At 42.3% G+C, this 23,704-nt stretch overlaps 1 protein-coding gene across 1 annotated transcript in view; it reads left to right on the top strand.

The window, feature by feature from the left end:
- CDC37L1 (cell division cycle 37 like 1, HSP90 cochaperone) overlaps nucleotides 1-20,455 on the top strand; it is a 74,445-nt gene extending 53,990 nt beyond the window's left edge. The window contains exons 10-11 of the transcript XR_008549766.1: nucleotides 2,016-2,125; nucleotides 20,288-20,455. The gene's annotated coding sequence lies outside the window, so the exon portion shown is untranslated. The remainder of the gene's footprint in view (nucleotides 1-2,015; nucleotides 2,126-20,287) is intronic.
- Nucleotides 20,456-23,704: the final 3,249 nt, after the last annotated feature.

Below are 23,704 nucleotides of genomic sequence, written 5' to 3'. Positions count from 1 at the left end.
AACATGGAGGGAATGAAGCACTGGTCTAGTGTACCACACTAATTAGTAATCTAGCAATAAACATTATTATGAATAATGTATGTGTATAAAAAGTAAAATCTATTGAGTCTTACTATGTGCCAGACACTTTTGTTAAATACTTCACATTTATTCACTAGTTTAATTATTACAATAATCCAGTAAGATAGATACTATTATGATTCATACTTTTTGAGCTGAAACAATTAGGGCATAGCAGGATTAAAGAAAAGTTAATGTGTAACAGGTAATCAATATTAATAAGTGATCAGTAAGGGCAGTGACAATTACATTAAAAAAGAACACTGTCCATTTCCTCTTTCCTTTTGTGTCTACTATTCTTCCCTGAACCTCCCCACTCTGTCCCTCCTTCTGTTTGCCTTTTCCTGGAAAATGATGACATCCTCACACCCAAGCCAGAACACTTAGCATCATCCTTGGGGGCCCTTTTCACTTACTCTCTCCAGTAATTCAGTCATTAAATTCTTCTGTGTGTACCACCTTAACTCCTCTCATCTTCCCACTTTCTCACTCCTCTTCATTATCTGCCATCACCTCTGCTCAGAGCCGGGTCTCTTCTCTCCGGAAGATCCCTATCCTGTCTTCAAGCGTGTACCCTTAGCTTTGTTGCCAGAGGGATTTTCTTAATATGTAGATCTAGTTAACTCGTTCTTTTGTTGAAAAGTTGCCTCATTGGGCCTCCCTGATGGCTCAAGGGATTAAGTCTTAGCACTGTCAAGCTATCCACAGCCACTTCAGTAGCTTGAGTTTGATCCCCAGCCAGGGAGCTAACCCACACAGCTCAGCATGATAGGGGGAAAGAATGTCCTGAGCAACAAGCAGACCTCTCCTGTCTCACCAGCTGCTCCCCTCAGCCGTGTATTTAAGTAGATCTGCCTGTTCTACTCCCCACTCTGTCTCTGGTGAATCCTCATACCCTCCACACCTCTGGCCTACACCCCAGTTCTTGTATGCATAAATAAATAAAAATAAATCTTTGGGGGGAAAAAGTTGTCTCATTTCCTGGAGCTTTTAGAATTCAAAGAAAGGCCATTCAGCTTCTGACACTGCCACTCCAGCTTCCCACACTACTTCTGGTCTGTGCAGTTTCATGTCTTCCCTTTACATATACTGCACCCTTGGTCTGGATCTTCTGTTCACCTTCTTTATCTCATCAACTTCTATTTATCTAGTCCCCCCTTCTGGGAAGCTTTCTTCACCCTATTCCTTAGTCCCTCTCTCTTTGTCACCAGTAAATTTTGCCCATTCTTTGTGGCCTTTACAGACTACATTACAGTAATGGATTCCGCTATCTGCTTTGCCATCATTAATTTTTCTCCAAATGTGATTTGTGAGCTCCCTGGTTCAGTATCACCTGGAAAGTTCATTTAAAATACAGACTCCTGGAACTTATCCCAGATTCATTAACTCAGATTTTGTTGGGCAGACCACAGGAATGTGCATTCAAAAAATTTCCTGAGATGATTCTGACTTGTGCCACCTTTAAAAAGACCACACTAGGGCCTCCCCGGTGGCGCAGCGGTTGAGCACTGGGTTGTAAAGCTGCCCGCGGCCTCTGCGGCGCCGGTTCGATCCCCGGCTGCTCCCCGGCCACCGGAGGAGGGTCCCACATGGCGCGCAGACCTCTCCTGCCGCCCGCAAAACAAATAAAGAAAGAAAGAAAGAAAACATGCCTCTATATAAAAAAAAAAAAAAAAAGTTTAAAAAAAAAAAAAAAAAGACCACACTAGGTAAAGCGGTGACTGTGCTGTCTTGCACCTCTAACACCTAGCATAGATGGCACAAAATCATCATGTCATGAATGTGTTCTGAGTTGAGCAGCAGTGGTCAAGAACACACATATTCCAGATGCCAACAGAGGGAGCTGTGTCAACATAAATGCTCTGACAGAGGGGGAAGGGAAAGGCAGGAAGTTTTGTTTTACTGGAATTCAAGCCTCAAATGTTTTATAATTGAATTAATTTTTTCCTACTCAGTGTGTCTACCATTGTCCCACTGTGTTGAATAAATTGATTTTCTGAAGGCATGAAGACTTAGACAAGAAAAACAAGTGGATGGAAGCTGGTCACGTTGGAGAGCTGAAAAGGTAATGAAGGAGATAGGAAGAGTATTTGTAATTACCCCTATTTCCATCCTGGATGATGAGAAGTTGCTCCTAGTGAGCACTAAGTGTTGTGAAATTACCCAAGGCATTCAAAAGAATATGCCATTTCAGCAAGAGGGTGGCGCCATCCTGTAATTTCTGTTAGTCATCCACTGCTTCCTTTACGGACTGTCAAATGCCTACGTGACCTTGTAAAATTGTTTCCTTTCACAACCTAGGGTCTGAAAACCTAAGTCTTGCTCCTGGGGAGAGTACTTGATTCTTCTGAGGTGTTGGAAGTGAGCTTCACAGTCAGGCCAGGGGCTCCATAGACAACTCTTTCTCCCTTTTCCAGTCTCCCTTTGCCCGCCCCACCCCTCCCCCCCATCCCTGGGCAGCCCTGTGCAAACAACTGATAGGGCTGGCTTGGGGCATTGGGATGACTATCAAGCAAGGCCAGAACTAGAGGCTGAGCTGTTTTTCTTCCTACATGGATCCTTCCTTCAGCCAGAGGCCCTCAGGAGGAAAGGGGCTGGGGGAGGGGCTTGCTGCCTTCCCAGCTCTGGGCAAAAGGAGAAAAGAGTGGTAGGTGCAAAGGAGAAAGAAGCAAAGCTCTGTTCTCAGTTCAGTCTCAATTTTATTGGGAAGGCATAACTTAAAGGCAGCACACAAATTAAGGACAATACATGGTAGAAGCAACCATCAAGTTCTGAGTAACCCGGTATAAACTCGATGGAAGTGCTTAAAAGAGCACAGAAAGTACAGTTCCCTTCTTTTTATTCCTTAAACAATTGATTTTAAAATTCATTGGGTGGAAGGTGCAAGCAAGGCTGGAAATTTATGGCCTCTTCCTGGTCACAGCAGCAGACAAGGGCATCATCCTCCCAAGTCCCCTACAAGATGTTGCATCAGCCCACTGTTACTTCTGGAGGGGTCAGTGGCCAGGTAGTTAGGGACAGGAGTCAGGAGAGCTCACATGGCAGACGTTCCTGCCTTTATTCAATGTCCTCTCCCCCAGTCTGGGAAGAATATCTGATGGCAGTTCTGGCAGCACCAATATTCTTTGGCTGGACCAAGCACTGGGCCTCAGAGAATGAACTTTTTTACATTCTGGGTAGCCTGAGTGATAATGACAGCAACACTAGCAGTACTGTCTCTCTCCAGGAAGTCAAGGGCCTCACCCTAATGACTGAGGTGAAAGTAGCCAGGCAGGAGCAGGTTCCAGGGGCCACACAGTACCTGCCATGGCCAAGGAGGCGGATCTGGTTCAGCTTGTCCACAGAGTGACATGGAGGGGGTTGGGAGCCAGTCAGTTGGTGATCCCATCCTCACAAACAAGTCCTGGCAGAATGTTGGATGGATAGGATGCCAGGACTCAGCCTTAGGATGGCTGTGGAGCAGGGAGGGGCTGACCTTGCTTTTGAAAGAGCTCACCTTCCTCATAGCAGAGAAGACACACCCTCCACATCAGAGAAAGGCAGATCTACTTCCTCCTGATGGACAGGAAATTCAGGGGAGCAACATTTCCTCCTGGAAGGGATCCCACCCTTGGGTGGAATGTAGGGAGGCACTCTCCTTTTTCGTAACCCATAAGCAGTTCTGTGAGGGCCTCTGTTGGGTGGGGAAGTCTTCATAGATAGCTTCTTCTCTTTGTCCCTCCTGCTTAAACCTGCAGAGGCTTAGGAGCAGGTGCTGCTGGGTAAGAGATTTGGCCAGACTCTTCCTGCCCTACAGGCTTAGGGTCTTCCCTATCAAAGGTAAACTCAGCAAGGCCAGGTCAAATCTGGGTCCTCAGTTGGGATGATGATTGGCCACCAGCCATCTAGAAGTTGGGCTCTGTAGTGCCAGCAAGGCACAGAGCAGGTTCTCTATGATCCAGGTAGACGGGTGAAGGAGATTCCTGGAGGCCTTGGTGGCTTGTTTAGGCTTTTATTGAACTTTTTACATCATTTGTAGTGTGGCAACCAGGTACACAGCAGGCAGAAGGACAGGGGGTGGAGGTGAGGGGGCGGGGAGGCAGGCAGGAGGTTGTTAGGCCTCCCAGACAGACCTGGCAAGTTTTCATTCTTTCTGGGCTCTTTAGCATTCTCTCGCGGGCTCTGTTCTCTACTACCGTAGCTTCTCTGCTACTGCTTCTGCTGCCGTTGCTACTACTGGCGTCCCCATGATGCCGCCCTTATATGCCCAGTCTCTCAACCCAGGTGTGCCATAGGTGTGCCACCTATGCATGCCCACACCCTCTCAGGTGTCCACCATCAGGCACACGTGTAGGACCTCAGGGGTCTATCGTTAATGCTAATGGTAGTATTAGGGGGAAAAGGATGTCCTAAGCTAATTCCATACAGGCTTTGTGGACCCCACCCCCACTCCAGACCAAAGCCATCAGGACATTGGGAAAGATAAATCCCATCACCACTAAAGGGAAGGTTGCTGGAAGCTTAGGATGGAGTTAAACAGCCAGGTTGGATATAAAAAACAAACACGTGGGCCTTGGGGGGCTCGCTATCGCTCGCCTCCTGGCTTCACCGCTCCTGGCTGGCGGCCAGCTCTCAGAGTGCCATTTTGGGATTCCTGATCAGCTGATCGGGTAGGACGCATTTAAAACTTTGTCTCCCACTTTTCTCCCTGAGCTGTACATTTCCTCATTTCCCCTTCCCTTGTAAATAAACCTTTTATTAACCTTTCGCGTGTGCCTGCAGTAGAGCATTGATAAGTCCTTTTAAGCGCGGGGGTGAGGACCCACAGTCAGGCACCCCGTTTTGTATCAGGGTTGCTCTACAACAAAACCAGACACGTGGGCCTTGGGGGTCTCCTTTTGGCTCTCTGCCAGCTCTCAGCTCTCGCCCAGCTCTCAGAGTGTTATTGGGTTTCCAGGTCAGCAGATCGGGTAGGACGCATTTAAGACTTTATTTCCCTATTTTCTCCCTGAGTTGTACATTTCCTCATTTCTCCTTCCCTTGTAAATAAGCCTTTTATTAACCTTTTGTGTGTGCCTGTAGTGGAGTATTAATAAGTCCCATTTAAGCACGCAGGTGAGGACCCACAGCCAGGCAACCCGTTTTATATCGGGGGCTGCCCTGTAACAGTAGGAGGGCAGAAAATCCTGACAATTTTCACTTACCCTACAGGATTTCTCTGGGATAGCTGGATTTAAAGGGAGAGGCCACTTTAATCTGCATTCTGATGATCCCAAGCCTGATTCCTCTTCTCTAGATGGTTAGAAACAGCATGGGACTCCTGATTCCAATCCTCCAATCTATTCTTCTCTCACATTCCTCATCTCAAAGTGGGACCACCATCTGCCTAATCGTTTAAACCAGAAACTGGACATGATCTTTGATTCAATCATCTCCCTAGCCCTTCATATCAATCCTATTAGAAAGCCCTATAATTTCTACTTCTTACCTATCCCTTCAATATGACCACTTCCCTGTCTCTCCACTGCCACCATAATAATCCAAGCTATAATAATTGGCTACCTATCCATTGACAGGAATCTCTTTAATGGACTCCCCATTTCCTCTTTCAGGATCCCCTACCCCCCCAATCTACATATCACAGAAGTGCCCTGTAATTACCCTGGTAGTTTCTTTCAGAGGGCACAAGTTACATTAATTTTGTTGTTATTTACTTTATTGCCTGTCTTCCCTACTAGATTGTCGCACCATGGAGCAGGGACTCTTGTCTGTTAAGTGCATCACTGGATCCTTCCTGCCTGGCACAGTGCTGTCACAGAGTAGATAAAAAGTTTTAGACGAGCAGAATTAGGCTGAACAGTTTAGATCTGACTCAATAAGTTATCACACATTTCATTTAAAGGACTGATAAAAAGGGCCTCCCCGGTGGCGCAGCGGTTGAGCGCTGGGTTGCGAAGCTGCCCGCGGCCTCTGCGGTGCCGGTTCAATCCCCGGCTGCTCCCTGGTCACCGGAGGAGGGTCCCATATGGCGCGCAGACCTCTCCTGCCGCCCGCTGCTCCCCTCAGCAGTGTACTTTGGTCCTTCTGCCTGCTCTGCTCCCTGCTCTGGCTCTGGTGAATTCTCTCACCCTCCCGCGCTTCTGACTGTACCCAGTGCATGTACAAACAAATAAATAAATAAAATGCCTCTATTAAAAAAAAAAAAAAAAAGAGTACTGTGCTAGGACTCAAAAGAATAATTTAAAAAAAAAAAATAAAGGACTGATAAAACTTAAGGATCTTTTAGAGGAAATAATAGAGGTAGCTAGGTGGACACTCATTTAACTCTTTCTTACTTACAGCTTCCCAGGTGATGGGGCCTAAGGTAATGGCATAAAATTCAAGGGGGAGGGATGTGATCTTATATAGAGTTTATTTATTTATTTATTTTTTTATAGAGGCATGCTTTATTTATTTGTTTGCTGGTTTGTTTGTTTGTTTTGTTTATACATGCACTGGGTACAGTCAGAAGAGCGGGAGGGCGAGAGAATTCACCAGAGCCAGAGCGGGGAGCAGAGCAGGCAGAAGGACCGAAGCACACTGCTGAGGGGAGCAGCGGGCGGCAGGAGAGGTCTGCGCGCCATGTGGGACCCTCCTCTGGTGGCCGGGGAGCAGCCGGGGATCGAACCGGCGCCACAGAGGCCGCGTGCAGCTTCGCAACCCAGCGCTCAACCGCTGCGCCACCGGGGAGGCCCTTATATAGAGTTTAAAAGAGGAATTTCTACATTATAATGTCAGCAAGATGAAAGAGAGATATTGTAAGTCTGGGGAACCAGAAATACAACACTACTTCATTTCTTAAAAAAAGAGAATGACATAACTAGGAAAAGTATCAGATTTTAGTAGAAAATTAGTTCAGTTTTTAGACATGTTGTATTTGAAATGATTGTGCTGCTTAAAATAGCCAAACTGGGAAACTTTGATAGCTTGGTGAGCAATGAAATTGTCACTTACTCCTCTTGATTACCTTATTTATAAAGTCAGGGAATTGAAATAAATTCTGTAATTCTAGCAGCAAGAGGAGAGTTAAAGGTTTAAAATTCTAAATGCTGTTAGACAAATTTTAAGGACATGGCCAAATAATCTTCAACCATAATTTTGTTACTTCAAACCTACCATTAATAGAAATGCCATTAGCTACTGAATATGCAAGGATTTTATTGTATGAGTACTGGTCATAACTGATTTAATTTCTACTTTTTTGGGGTATTTTCTAAATTTTCTATGATAGCATGCAATATTTTTATAAATCAGGAAGAAACAAGGGCACATTATTTAAAACAAAATATAAAGACTTACTGTGTCAACTCCTGAACGAAGTTCTTTGGGGGTTAGTACTTGCCTTTATACACCAAACATGTGTAAGCACAGAAGTTACTAAGTGTTCCCAGAAATCACTGGAAATTTCCCTCCAAGAAGTACACACATGTTGATGTTTCTTGGAATTCCCTGCAGCTGGATTCCCTTCTCTGGTTTCAGACTGGGTCCCCAAAATTACTCAGTTGGAATTAAACAATAAGTCTATTGTTCTGATATTCCTCCCTAAAGGCAACATTTAGAGATCTCTCTCTCTCTCTTTTTTTTTTTTTGTTATTATAATTCACAACCTAACTATTAGCCATTACTTTTTGGTGTGGTTTTGATTTCTTAGAAGACTTTTCAGAAGCATCTTTATGGGTTTACTTTACTGTGGTAGGGCTTGCATTCCAGCAGCAGCCAAGTTGGGGAGGTAGAGGAGGGAGGGAGGCTGAGAGGGTTTGGCAGGGGGAGGGGAGTTAGAGAATACTGCACACCAAATTTGGAGTCCTTTGGTTATTAGACTGAATAATAGTCCAAAGGTTAGAGACTGGAAAGAGAATGGTCTGGAATAATGATTTTGATGAATAGTGCAAAAGACTGAGTATACTTCACCAGGAGAAGGTAGTACATTAGGGCTCTATAGCAAGAGGGTTTCATTTACTCACAGAACCAATGCATTGCAATAAAAGTGAAAGAAGTCAAGTTGATACATAAAAAGTTGTTAGATAATTAGAGTTATCGAGGAATGGAACATGGTGTTTCATGTGACATGAACTGTCATCCCTAGGGATTTTCAAGAAGCTCCGAGAAAATTACTCCCCAAGAATGATACAAGTGGACTGTTTATTGGATAGGGCAGTGGACTTGGTCATCTCTAATATCCCTTTTCACTCTGAAAGCCAAAGATTCCATGAATAATTAATTGACATATATTCTGATATTAAATACACAGATTACATCCCTTGTACTTTTAGTTACAGAGAAATCCTTTGGTACCGCTGTGCAGTCTTAGTGGTAGCCTTTTCTAATGTTTTCAACTGTATTGAAACTGTATTTCAACTGTATTAGGTCACCATAATATAAAACCACATTTAAATCACTTTGCTTTATTAGTCAGAATAGTTTAGGTTTTGTTTTCACTAATAACAATCCCAAATCTCAGTAACTTAAAGCAATACAGGTTTATTTCTTACTCAGGCTATTTGTCCATAGTAGGTCAGTTGCTACATACTATTTGTCCCTACTCCAGGTCCCAGCAACTAATAACTAGAAAAATGCTGGTCACTATCGCAAAGGAAAATAAGAATTTCAGCTTGAAAGTGATACATATAATTTGTGTTCTCATTTCTTTGTTCAAAGCAAAATGCATGGTCACACCTAAAATCAGTTGGACAATGAAACAAGATGCCTAACTGTGGTTCCCCCCCACCACCCCCCTTCTCAGGATTTTGCTTGACACCCAAAGTTTCTACTGGTCAAGCTAAAATGTAGGATCAGGCAGGGGGTCTCTCATCAAGACAAAAGTCTTCATATAAGAATATCTGCTGAAAACTGGCAGACATTATGGCCAGATTACCATAACCAGCTAGACCACCTTAACAGGGAGTTAAGTGTAAATAGGGACTAGAGATAGGATGTTTTGATTAGCAATAATGGAGCCCCCCAGGCAATAGCCCCTATTCACTCCCACTAGCTTGTGCCAGACTATTATGCATCCCCAATACATATCCCCACCAGGAACATTCTTCCACACATTCCTCTACATACTTACCCACCTTCCCTGAATCTGATAACAAACAAATGTAAGACTGGCCATGGGGAAGGCACAGCATCTCCAGAGATGTGAGCCCCTCTAGGCTGGCCTCTCTCTCTCTCTCCCTCTTTCTCTTTCTCTCACTACTTGGACTTTGAGTTATCTTTCCTCCATCCCAAGCCACTCCCAAAGCTGCTGCCCCTTGAGGCGACACCTAATTTTAATGGATAAATAAAAATGATTTATAATATACTTAACACATCATTTATAATTAAGAATAATTAGGTGTGAGTAGAACTTTTGAAATGCTTCCTTTGGTTTGGAAACAATTTGCTATTAGTTTTCTTAAGTAGATTCAACATTATTGCAGTTAGAGGACAGAAGGCTTTAGGTCCCAGGGCAAGATGTAGTTATAACTCAATGGTTGTGGAAAAAGCAACATTCAGAGATGAAAACTAACAAGAACTCATGTAAAATATTATTTAATATATGTGATTGAGAAACACTGGCCAGAACAATGGATTCTGTACTCCATTCTGGTCTGTGAGCTAGTCTTCACCAACCTAGAGAAAATGAGAAAAGTAAGGATTTAGTTAGTGCAAAGCACTGAATGTTTATGTTACCCCAAAATTCGTATATTGAAATCCTGATCTCAAGGTGTTACGGAGCAGCCCTGATATAAAACGGGTTGTCTGGCTGTGGGTCCTCACCCACACGCTTAAAAGGTACTTATTAATACTCCACTACAGGCACATACAAAAGGTTAATAAAAGGTTCATTTACAGGGGAAAGGGAATTGAGGAAATGTACAACTCAGGGAGAAAATAGGGAAATAAAGTCTTAAATGTGTCCTACCTGATCCGCCCAACTGGAAACCCAACAACACTCTCAGAGCTGGCCAAGCACTGTGAGCTGGTGGAGAGCCAAAAAGGGAATCCCCCAAAGCCCACGTGTCTGGTTTTTATACCAAACCTGGCTGCTTAACCCCACCCTCAGGTTCCAGCAACTTCCCTTTGGTGGTGATGGGATTTGTCTCTTCCCAAGTCTTTTGGCTTTGGTCTGGAGTAAGGGTGGAGTCCACAAAGCCTGACCTGTATGGAATTAGCTTTAGGACATCCTTTTCCCCCTAACAATTGTAATAGTATTTGTTGGTGGTGACTTTGGGAGGCAGTTAGGTCATGAGGGTGGAGCCCTCACAAATGAGATCAATGCCTTTAAAGAAGAGGCCAAAGGGCTAGGTAGCTCCCTTTATGCCATGTGAGGATACAGCAAAAGGTGTCCCCCCAACCCCCACCTGTAAACCAGGAAGAGTGCACTCCCAGGGACCTTCCTGGTGGCACAAGGTGTTAAGTCTTAGCACTATGAAGCTATCAACAGCCACTGTAGCATGAATAGCATGAGTCTGATCCCCAGCCAGGGTGCTGACCCACATGGCACAGCAGACCTTTCCTGTCTCACCCACTGCTCCCCTCAGCAGTGTATTTCAGTCAGTCTACCTGTTCTGTTCCCCACTCTGTCTCTGGTGAATCCTCTCACCCCCGACACCTCTGGCCTATGCCCCAGCTCTTGTATGCATAAATAAATAAAATAAATCTTAAAAAAAAATATTGGCTGGGATTATGGTCACATGAAGATTTGACCAGCCTGATGATCTGCTTTCAAGATGGCTCGCTCACTTAGTTGTTGACTGGAATCCTCAGTTCCTTGTCACATGGACCTATCTATAGGGCTGCTAGAGTATCCTACTGCTATGGCAGCTGGCTTTTCTCACAGTAAGCAACTCAAAAGAAAAAACAATCAGGAGGCTGTGACCTCCTCTTAGAAGTCATGCTGTTTCTTCCCCTATTTTTTATTCACCAGAAGTGAATCACTAAGTCCAACCTATACTCCAGGGAAGGGAAATTAGGATTTGCCTATTAAAGAGAGTATTGAAGAATTTGTGAATATTCTCTAAATGGTGACAACTAGTTTCCCTTTTCCCCTTCTATTAATAGTCTACAATTTCTTAAAGTTATACAAACTCTAGTCTCAAAAACCTAGTGTAAAGGACGGCAGAGATAGTTTTCAATATATTGAGGAAGTGCAGGTTAAGGTATCTTCTTCCTTATTAGAAGAGTCGGTCCAAATGGAATCCCAATAGTCTATAATAATTATTTTTAAATGTGAAAATACATTAAAGCAATTTGAAAGGATGTAGTTTTTTGACGATGATGATGATAATGATGATGATGTTTTTAGGATGTAGGTTTTAGAAGGATGAAGGTTTTCAGTTAAGAAAGTAATGAAGGGGACATCGGGAGCAACATGGCGGCGAGGAGACGCTGCGAGTAAGATCTCCCATTAAAAAAAAGTTAATAGGGAGGAAAAGCGGCAGGTCCCAGTGAGAACTGTGACACGGAAGATAAACGGACGACACCAGCAAACTGCCCGAAGAAGAAAGTTGCCATAAAAGAGGACCAGAAGGCAGGGAAGCGCAGAACCCTGCTCCCCTCCCCCGCCCACAGAGGCGGCACTCTCTGACCCGCAGAGAGGAGGAAAACGACAAACTAAAACGGCCAACAAGAACAAAGGACGCAGCAAGCGGGACTGTGAGTGGAAAGGAACTATTGCAGCCACCACACCCTGTGAACGGGAGCTGTGGAGAACCACCGCAGGATCCTCCGCGGAGGTGAGCTCCGGGCGCCATTGCAGAGAGCCCCGCCCAGGAGGAGCCCAGCACCAGCACACAGCCCCGGCCGCCCGGTAAGCCTGCGCGGAAGCGGCGCGCCGGAAAAACAGACGCGGAGCGGGATTGCGCGGGGAAAGCGGCGCGGATTGCGCGGATCGGATCGCAGCTGCCCAGGTCCCCGCGCCTGCGACCTAGGCTTGCCGGGAGACGACCTAGGCTTGCGGGGAGACGCGCGGAGGCCCTCCCGGAGTGAGCAGGAACCAGGCGCCCAGGCAGGGGAGCGGGATTCAAAAGGCGCCATTCCCGCGCCACTGATCTGGGCTACAGCCCGCGTCCTGAACTGAGGGCTTTGGAACTGAGACCCGGGGCACGAAATTAGGGGCGTGGGTTCCGCACGACGGTGGGGCACAAGGCAGACACAGCACCCCAAAGCCGTTGAGGTGTACCCTACCATCCCCGCTCTGCTCCCTGTCCCACGGGGTGGACAATCAGCTCCCCAAGGGCTCTAGGAGAGATCTCTGGCGCCACCTAGCGACTGGAAGCCAGCACAGGCTCCTGAAGGAGATAGTGGCCAGCTGGGGAGTTAGCCCACGCCTGGCCCCTTCCGACCAGTAGTCTGAGCCCACAGGGGGAGCGAGCGCCCACAGCCGGGGCAGACCAGGCACGCAGAAGAGTGTGCCTGACACCGTACGCGCAGGGAGTGTGTCCCACATCACCATTTTAGAACAGGGACATTTCTTCAGTAAAGACTACCTGCAGAAGGCTTCCTCAGGAGCCAGAGGTGAGCGGGGGAAGTTCGCCCACGCCAGACCCCCTCTGGCCTGCAGTCCAAGCCCAGTGGGGGAGCAGGAACCCACCGCCGGGGCAGACCAGGCGCACAGGGGAGTGTGTCCCCACATCGACATTTTAGGACAGGGACCTTTCTCCAATAAAGACTGCTTGAAACTGACAGATGACTCCTGGAGGAACCAGAGGGGAGCAGAGAAGCTCACCCAAGATGCCGGCCAGTCCCAACTACACAGTGTCCCAACGCATACGGCAAATTAGAAAACAGACAGTAGGGAGGAGAAGAACCACACGCAACCTAGCAACTCTCCAGAAAAAAAGCACACCACAAAAAGAAAACCAGCCCTCAGATTGCAACGACAGTAACTTGGAAGAACTTCTGAGCCTTCCAGAAAGAGAATTTAAAATTGCCGTGATTAAAAAACTGACAGAAGTCATAAAGGAAAACAATGATAAGGGAAAAATAATCAACGATCAGAAGAATGAAATTGAGTCCCTAAAGAGGGAAGTAAAAGAAATGCAGGAGATCAAAGAATTAGTGGAAGAACTAAAGAATTCTGGGAAAAGCAATGAAAGCAGAATTGATGAAATGGAAGAACGAATAAGTGCTCTTGAAGACACAGAAATAAAAAGAACCAAAACAGAAAAGGAAAGAGAAGTACGAAGTAAAAAGAATGAAGAAAGACTTCGGGAACTATCTGACTCCATGAGGAAAGGAAATATAAGAGTTATAGGAATACCAGAAGGAGAGGAGAGAGAAGTAGGAACAGAGAAAATATTCAAAGAGATAATTGAAGAGAACTTCCCAAATGAGAAGAAGGAGCTGAAAATTGATATACAAGAAGCAAGAAGAACACCAAACTTCCACGACGAAAGAAAAAATACAGCAAGACACATAATAGTAAAGCTCCCAAGAATCCAGGACAAGGAAAAAATAATGAAGCTGGCAAGAGGGAAGAAACAGATAACATTCAAAGGAAAGCCAATCAGGCTGACATCAGACTTCTCCGAAGAAACACTACGGGCAAGGAGAGAGTGGAGGGACATAGTCAACAGACTCCAAGAAAACAGATGCCAACCAAGAATACTCTATCCCGCAAAGCTCTCCTTCCTCTTTGAAGAAAGAATATGGACCTTCCCAGACAAACAGAAACTCCGGAATTTCATTGCAACTAAACCCCCACTCCAAAAAATACTACAAGGAGTCCTAAAGCCAGAACCTCAGAGGGACGAATAACAATGAAAGAAGGCCAAAAAAAAAAAAAAAGTTATTAAAAGAATAAATAAATAAAATCAAAGGAAAGACAAACACAATGGCAAATACAGATGTTAACATATCAATATTAACTCTAAATGTAAATGGACTAAACTCTTCAATAAAAAGACACAGAGTTGCAGCCTGGATTAAGAAACAAAACCCAACCTTTTGCTGTCTACAGGAAACACATTTAGCTACAAAAGATAAAAATAGGCTCAAAGTTAAAGGATGGAAAACAATCCTACAAGCAAATGGACCAAAAAAGAAAGCAGGAACAGCTATACTTATATCAGATAAAACAGATTTCAAACTCAAAAAGATAAAAAGAGACCCCAATGGTCACTACATTATGATCAAGGGGACAATATTTCAAGAAGAAATAACACTCATTAACATATATGCACCAAACGAAGGAGCACCAAAATATATCAGACAACTGTTGTCCTCTCTGAAAACAGACATCAGAGAAAACACATACGTAGTGGGAGACTTCAACACACCACTATCAACAATGGATAGATCAACAAGACAAAAAATAAGTAAAGAAACCAAAGCTCTAAATAAGGACCTAGAGCAATTGGGCTTAACAGACATCTATAGAACACTAAACCCCAAAAAAACGGAGTACACATTTTTCTCAAGCGCACACGGATCATTCTCCAGGATCGATCACATACTGGGGCACAAGACAAACATCAACAGATACACCAAGATTAAAATCATATCAACCATCTTTTCTGACCATGAAGGCATCAACTAGAATAACCATAAAAGAAGGCAAGGAACTTTCCTACCTCATGGAGATTAAAAACCACACTACTGGAAGACCACTGGACTAATGAGGAGATCAAAGAGGAAATTAAAAAATTTTTTGAATTGAATGACAAGGAGGACACCAATATCCTAAATGTATGGGATGCAGCAAAAGCAGTAATAAGAGGAAAATATATAGCAATAGAAGCTCACATCAAGAAACAAGAAAGAACTCAAAGAAACAACCTAATTTCGAAGCTCAAAGATCTAGAAAAAGAACAACAAAAAAACCCCAAAACCAGTAGAAGAAAAGAAATAATAAAAACCAAAGCAGAAATAAATGAAATTGAAACTAAAAAAAACAATCCAAAAGATCAATGAAACCAAGAGCTGGTTCTTTGAAAAAATAAATAAAATAGACAAACCCTAGCCAGGCTCAAAGGAAAAAAGGGAGAAGCACAAATAAACAGATCATCAATGAAAGAGGAGAAATCACAACGGACACAGCAGAAATCAAAAGAATAATCAGTAACTACTATGAACAGTTATATGGAAACAAGTTTAACAATCGAGGAGATGGACAAATTCCTACAACTCTACAATCACCACAAAGCTAGATAAAGAAGAAATAGAACACCTAAACAGACAATTACAATTAGCGAAATTGAAATGGTAATTAAAAACCTCCCCAAAAACAAAAGCCCAGGACCTGATGGATTTACAAATGAATTCTACCAAACATTCAGAGATGAATTAGTGCCTATCCTTCACAAACTCTTCCAAAAAATGAGAAGGAAGGGACAATACCAAACACGTTCTATGAAGCCAACATTACACTAATACCAAAACCGAACAAGACAACACAAAAAGGAAAACTACAGGCCAATCTCCCTAATGAACACTGATGCAAAAATCCTCAATAAAATTTAGCCATCAGAATCCAACAATGTATCCATAAGATAATTCACCACGACAAGTAGGATTCATTCCAGGGGCACAAGGTGGTTTAACATCCGAAAATCAATCAACGTTATCCAACACATCACAAAAAGAAATATAAAAACCATATGATAATATCAATAGATGCTGAGAAAGCTTTCGACAAAGTGCAACACCCATTCATGATAAAAGCCCTTGAAATTCTTGGGATACAAGGAACATACCTCAACATCATAAAGGCCATCTATGACAAGCCAACAGCCAGTATCATTCTCAATGGTGAAAAGCTGAAAGCAATTCCATTAAGATCTGGAACAAGACAAGGATGTCCACTCTCACCACTGCTTTTCAATATAATACTGGAAGTCCTAGCCAGGGCAATAAGACAGAGAAAGACATCCAAGGAATCCAAATAGGAAAGAAGAAGCAAACTATCACTATTTGCAGATGATATGATATTATACATAGAGAACCCCAAAAACTCCACAGAAAAGCTAATTCAACTCATCAATCAGTTCATAAAGTGGCAGGATACAAAAATCAACACGCAAAAGTCAGTAGCTTCCTATACACAAACAATAAATCTGAAGAAGAAGAAATCAAAAAAACCATCCCTTTTGTTATTGAAACAAAAAAAATCAAATATTTTGGGAATCAATCTAACAAAAGAGGTAAAGGACCTATACAAGAAAAACTATAAAACCTGTTAAAAGAAATAGAAGAGACACAAAGAAATGAGAGACATCCCCTGCTCGTGGATTGGAAGAATAAACATTATTAAAATGGCATCCTTCCAAAAGCAATATACAGATTCAACGCTATTCCAATCAAATTTCAATGTCATTTCTTAAAGAAATAGAAACAATTATTGATGAAATCATATGGAATTACAAAAACCCCGAATAGCAAAGCTCTCCTGAAAAAAAAAGAAGGGAATGAGCATTACACTCCCAGACTTCAAACTCTACTACAAAAGCCATAATCTCAAAACTGCATGGTATTGGAACAAGAACAGACATACAGACCAATGGAATCGAATAGAAAATCCAGAAATAAACCACAGATTTATGGTCAACTAATCTTTGACAAAGAGCAAAGACTATGCATTGGAGCAAAGAAGTTGTTCAATAAATGGTGCTGGGAAAACTGGGTCGCTACATGCAAAAAGAATGAGCTTGACCACTACCTCACACCATACACAAAAATCAACTCAAAATGGATTAAAGAACTAGACATAAGACCTGAACCATAAAATTATAGAAGGAAATATAGGCGAAACACTACGTGATTTGCACATCAAAGACATCTTTACAAACACATCACCCAAAGCAGTGATAGTGAAGGCAAAGATAAACAGCTGGGACTACATCAAATTAAAGAGCTTCTGCACAGCAAAAGAGACAATAACAAAAACAAAGAGAGAAACCCACCAACTGGGAGAAACATTTTGCACCCAACACTAATATAAAGGACTGATCACAAAAATCTGCAAAGAGCTGATGAGACTCAACAACAACAAAGAAAATAATCCAGTCAAAAAATGGGCAGAAGAGCTAAAAAGAAACTTCTCTGAAGAGAAATGCAAATGGCAACAGGCATATGAAAAAAATGTTCAACATCACTTGCCATCAGGGAAATGCAAATCAAAACTACCATGAGATACCATCTTACACCAGTGAGAATGGCACATATTAAAAAACTAGCAACAACAAATGCTGGCGAGGGTGTGGAGAAAAAGGAACTCTTCTACACTGTTGGTGGGAGTGCAAACTGGTCCAACCACTGTGGAAAGCTGTGTGGAGATTTCTGGACCTACTAAACATTAGAGCTTCCATATGATCCAGCAATTCCACTCCTAGGTATTTACCCAAAGGACACAGAAACATCAATTCCAAGAACACCTGCACCCTATGTTTATAGCAGCACTGTTTACAATAGCTAACTTTGGAAACAGCCCAAATGCCCAAAAATAGATGACTGGATCAAGAAGATGTGGTACATATATACCATGGAATATTACTCAGCATTCAAAAAAGATAAACACATGCAATTTGCAGCAACATGGATGCCTGGAAGGATCATGCTCAGCGAAATAAGCCAAAAAGAAAAAAGAAAAATACCGGATGGTCTCAACTCATAGCAGGAATCTAGAAAACTTAAAAAGGGACCAGGAAAACGAATAACTATAAGAAAGTGAAAATCAAAATCAACAAAAACTATGAACCAGAGACACTTTTTAGGGGGGTGGGGCGGGAGGGGAGGGGATTGGGGTCAGAATGGGGGGGCTGCAATTTATGGGGAATACAAAATAAAATTTATTATTTAAAAAAAAAAAAAAAAAAAAAAAAAAAAAAAAAAAGAAAGTAATGAGGGAATGCTCATGGATTGGAAGAATAAACATTATTAAAATGGCCATCCTTCCAAAAGCAATATACAGATTCAATGCTATTCCAATCAAAATTTCAATGTCATTCTTCAAAGAAATAGAACAATTATTGATAAAATTCATATGGAATCACAAAACCCCGAATAGCCAAAAGCTCTCTCTGAAAAAAAGAAGGGAATGGAGCATCACACTCCCAGACTTCAAACTCTACTACAAAGCCATAATCATCAAAACTGCATGGTATTGGAACAAGAACAGACATACAGACCAATGGAATCGAATAGAAAATCCAGAAATAAACCCACAGATTTATGGTCAACTAATCTTTGACAAAGGAGCAAAGACTATGCATTGGAGCAAAGAAAGTTTGTTCAATAAATGGTGCTGGGAAAACTGGGTCGCTACATGCAAAAGAATGAAGCTTGACCACTACCTCACACCATACACAAAAATCAACTCAAATGGATTAAGAACTAGACATAAGACCTGAAACCATAAATATATAGAAGGAAATATAGGCGAAACACTACGTGATTTGCACATCAAGACATCTTTACAGACACATCACCCAAGCAGTGATAGTGAAGGCGAAGATAAACAGCTGGGACTACATCAATTAAAGAGCTTCTGCACAGCAAAGAGACAATAACAAAACAAAGAGAACCCCACAACTGGGAGAACATTTTTGCACCCAACACTAATGATAAAGGACTGATCACAAAAATCTGCAAAGAGCTGATGAGACTTAACAACAACAAAGAAAAGAATCCAGTCAAAAAATGGCAGAAGAGCTAAAAAGAAAACTTCTCTGAAGAGGAATGCAATGGCCAACAGGCATATGAAAAAATGTTCAACATCACTTGTCATCAGGGAAATGCAAATCAAAACTACCATGAGATACCATCTTACACCAGTGAGAATGGCACATATTAAAAAAACTAGCAACAACAAATGTTGGCGAGGGTGTGGAGAAAAGGAAACTCTTCTGCACTGTTGGTGGAGTGTAAACTGGTCCAACCACTGTGGAGAGCTGTGTGGAGATTTCTGGACCTACAAACATAGAGCTTCCATATGATCCAGCAATTCCACTCCTAGGTATTTACCCAAAGGACACAGAAACATCAATTCCAAAGAACACCTGCACCCCTATGTTTATAGCAGCACTGTTTACAATAGCTAAGCTTTGGAAACAACCCAAATGCCCAAAAATAGATGACTGGATCAAGAAGTGTGGTACATATAACCATGGATATTACTCAGCATTCAAAAAGATAACACATGCAATTTGCAGCAACATGGATGGCACTGGAAGGGATCATGCTCAGCGAAATAAGCCAAAAAAGAAAGAAAAATACCGGATGGTCTCACTCATAGCAGGAATCTTAGAAAACTTAAATAAGGGACCAGGAAAACGAATAACTATAAGAAAGTGAAAATCAAAATCAACAAAAAACTACGAACCAGAGACACTTTTAGGGGGGCGGGGTGGGAGGGAGGATTGGGTCAGAATGGGGGGCTGCAATTGTATGGGGAATATAAAATAAAATTTATTATTTAAAAAAAAAAAAGAAAGTAATGAAGGGAAGGTTAAATTCTGAAAGATAAATTCATTTGTAATACTCTAAAAATTCTCAATGGATTAATGGAGAGCAAATGTACCATAATGTTACAAGCAAATAGATGAAGGTCAGCTCTTAGCTTCTCCCAAATATCCCCAGGCTCATCATAATCAGAAACATTCAGGGTAGGCTGGATATAATCCTTTAGTTTCCTTAATAAGAAACCCTTTCTTGAGTACAATGCATGAGACAAGCTAACCAAGGACACTATTTCTCCTTGCCTTCCAGACATTCACATTGGTCTTGCAGCAACACTTGGGTACTTTCTTTTTTCATGCTTTTCTCCTCAATCATGTGAGAGAATCTTAGTTCCTGGACCCTGCCACAACAGGATCACCTGAAGAGCTTTTTAAAAGACATATTCTAGGGCCTCCCCAGTGGCACAGCGGTTGAGCGCTGCATTGCGAAGCTGCCCGCAGCCTCTACAGTGCCTGTTCAATCCCCAGCTGCTGGGCGAGGGTCCCACAGGGCACGCAGATCTCTCCAGCTGCCCGCTGCTCCCCTCAGCAGTGTACTTCAGTCCTTCTGCCTGCTCTGCTCCCCGCTCTGGCTCTGGTGAATTCTCTCATCCTCCCGCGCTTCTGACTGTACCCAGTGCTTGCATAAATAAATAAATAAATCTTAAAAAAAAAAAAAAAAAAAAGACATATTCTAGAATTGTCTTTATCTCTCAAATCAGAAAATCTGAGATGGCAGTTGAGGAATCTGCAGGATCACCTGAAGAGCTTTTTTTTTTTTTTTTAAATAGGAGACCCGGTCTCACCAGACAGCAACGAATGCGGTTCTTTTCCAGAACGCCTGAGGAGCCTCTTCTCTGTGCTCCGAACAACTGTGTGTGGTACCCCCGCGCCCGAAGAGGTCACCACGTCTGAGGAGGTGAACGTGCGGGCACCTGGGTGCAGCGCACTGTGGCCGACTGTGGCCCAGAACTGCCGATCAAGCGATCCTCCTGCCTCAGCCTCCCATGTAGCTTGGGATTACAGGCGCTCGCCACTGCGCCCGGCCTGAAGAGCTTTTTTAAAGACATATTCTAGAATTGTCTTTATTGCTCAAATCAGAAAATTTGAGATGGCAGTTGAGGAATCTGCATCTTTAGTAAGATACCTACCCTCCTACCCCCGCTTAGGTAAATTTTTTATATGATAAAAGCTTAAAAGCCACTGGGTTGGGCTGTGGACATCTTGAGAACAGGATCTGAGTCTTCCTCACCTCTTAGCCCTTCACTCTTTATCCTTGTGCATTTTCTGATATGCTGAGTTGAAAAAATATCGCATATTATGACATTTTAACTCCACAAAGTCATGAAGAAAGTCTATGTGATGTGACTCTTTGGCCTTGTGTGGGTTTAATGAAAGTAGCCATGCATTTTTTTGTTTTTTGTTTTTTTTGCCTATCTATCGTTTGTTGTCTCTTGTGATAACAGCACATTAATATTCCTTAAGGAAGTTACTCCTCTTTCATGTTTCATTCTTAAATTTGAGAGGCACTGTTTCTACTTTATGTACAAAGAAGGTGAGCATGTAACCCAGGTTTGGCCAATCTAGGCACCATATTCCCTCAGACTACTGTGACTAGTGTTGAAATGGGTTTTGTGAGTCAGTGGGGTCCTATGGCAGATTAGCTGGGAAGAGGGGTCTGCTTCATCCTGGGTTTGTCAAGATGATGGAATATGAGCCTGGATTTTCTTTTTTTTTTTCCCCCACTTTTTTTTTTTTAAGATTTTATTTATTTATACAAGAACCGGGGTATAGGCCAGATGTGCGGAAGGGTGAGAGGATTCACCAGAGACAGAACGGGGAACAGAACAGGCAGACTGACCGAAATACACTGCTGAGGGGAGCAGTGGGTGAGACAGGAGAGGTCTGCCGCGCCATGTGGGTTGCTCCACAGCTGGCGGGGATCAAACCCGCACTGCAGTGTCTGTGGACAGCTTCACAGTGCTGCGCTCAACCACCTGCGCCACAAGGGAGGCCCCTGAGCCTGGATTTTCTAATAAGCATCTTTGCCTCCACCTAATCTACATTCTGTATTTACAGACTTATCTATTTTGAACCCTTTCTATAAATGGAATCACACATATGTCAGTTTTGTGTATGTATGTGTATGGCTTCTTTATCTTAGCTTGCTTTCAATATTTATTCATAAGGTGGTATGTACCAGTGTTTCATTTTTTCTTATTGCCAAATAATATTCCTCTGTATGGATATATTTCATTTTGTTATCCATTCATCAGTTAATCAACATTTAGATACCTTTTGACCTTTAATACATCAATATTCCTATGTATGTATTAGTATTTTTATAACAGTCAATTGAGGCTATCAGAGGGGAGGTAGAGGATGGGGAGCAAAAAATGGGGCCCAATGGGCTATGGTGAAGGATTATAGATGTTTAGTACTAGGTGTGGTGTGGTAGTAAACATCTTAAGATGTCTGAACCTACTCCCCTAAGTCGTTTACAGTGTAATATATCAACTTCACCCAATAAAAATAAAATTTTTAAAATGTGTTATTTAAACTAAAACAACAACAACAACAGGAAAAATGTTTGGTAACATGGTTCTGAATAAAATATTGGAACATGTTATTTGATGAGTGATGAGTGCGATTTGGTGGAGCAAATGAATAAAATAAGGGAACTTAAGAAGTTTTAGAAAATCAGGGTTGTATTTTTTATGTAACAATACCACATTTGTGCTTCAGGCTTCAATTCATATTTGAATTTTCATAATTATAAATCATAATGTTTCATAATTATATATGATGGCTTCAAGATGGCAATCGGTGCTTTAAAAATTCTGCTCTGTTTATCATCTGCTGATTTTCCATTTTTCTTTTACTTTCATGATCAATGAAGATAGTTTATGTATGTCTGTGACACAAGATGCGGCTTCCTCATCCTGCTCCTCTCCTAAAGACTCTGAAACAAGGACACAGTCTTTCTCAAATGTTATCAATGCTTTTACTGCTAAGAATTACAGGAAAACAGATTAAATCTCACAGTCAATAGGTCTCTAAGAATCAAGAGAAATCTTTAAAGACATTAGTTATGGTTGTCCCTGGTTGTCATCTAAATGTAAATGGGACACAGGCTGGTATTTTCCAGCTCAATATCCCAGCCTTCTTAGATGTTCCCTTGGAAGGGGGTAGGCATCTGCTTACTGTCCCATCTATACAGAGGGACTAGACTGTATGATTTATGAATTTTGTGGTACTCTGAAAGCCTGCAATCTTCATCTAGTCCTCAGTTTACACTTTTGATAGACTTCGGAAGCCAAACAGACCTGAGTTTGAAACCCAGTATATTAGTTTTCCAGAGCTGTGTAATAAATACCACAAACTTAGTGGCTTGAACACAGTCACAGTTAGGGTGCAGTTTAGCTGGGTTCTGAGCTTCAGGACTTCTTAAGTTTGTAATCAAGGTGTCAGCTAGGACTTGGCTCTCATTTGGAGGTGCAATTTCTAACTAGTCACTGTAACTGCCTGGATAGGTAGATTTGCATATTTCATCGAGTTTGGGAAGTTTCACTCTTCAAATAATATTTCTGACCCATTTTATCTTGTCTTCTGGGATGGACTCCTTTTATGATATATTGGTACAATTTGAAGGCATCCCATGTGTTTTTTTTCAAGCTTCTCAAAGTGTGGTCCTGAGGTCAGAAGCATTAGCATCACCTGAGTAGACAGAAATGTAAATACTGAGGCCTTATCCTATTCTAGGTGTACTGAAAAAACTGTAAGAGTGAGCCCAGCTATCTATTTTACCAAGCCTTGTAAGCAATTTTGATACATGCAAAAGTTTGAGAACCACTGGTTTGAACAGTTTTATTTATCAATTTAGGCTAGTCATGCATCTTTTTATTAATTGATTAGATAATTAATTATAGTCACACTTGTTGCACTATACTAAGTGAAAAGCACCGGGGACACAACGATAAGACTCTATTTCTGTTTAAATGATAAGACACAGTTCTTACACTTACTGGATCACTTAGCATTGCTAGAGCACCAAATAACCAGGACATACAGCGGTAGATGTATAGACAAGCAGCAGTGTAGTTGTGCTTAGTTGTGGAACTATATACAGAAATTCATTCTAAAACTGGAGGAGTATAAGCATTAGTTCTGGGCTGAAGTGAGAAAAATCCCATAGATCCATGATGAGA

This window comes from Talpa occidentalis, unplaced genomic scaffold (genome assembly GCF_014898055.3).
Source record: "Talpa occidentalis isolate TD23 unplaced genomic scaffold, MPIMG_talOcc4v2.1 talOcc4.7, whole genome shotgun sequence".
Taxonomy (NCBI): domain Eukaryota; kingdom Metazoa; phylum Chordata; class Mammalia; order Eulipotyphla; family Talpidae; genus Talpa; species Talpa occidentalis.
Note: the sequence above shows the minus strand (reverse complement) of the source record. Positions and strands in the feature narration are given on the sequence as shown.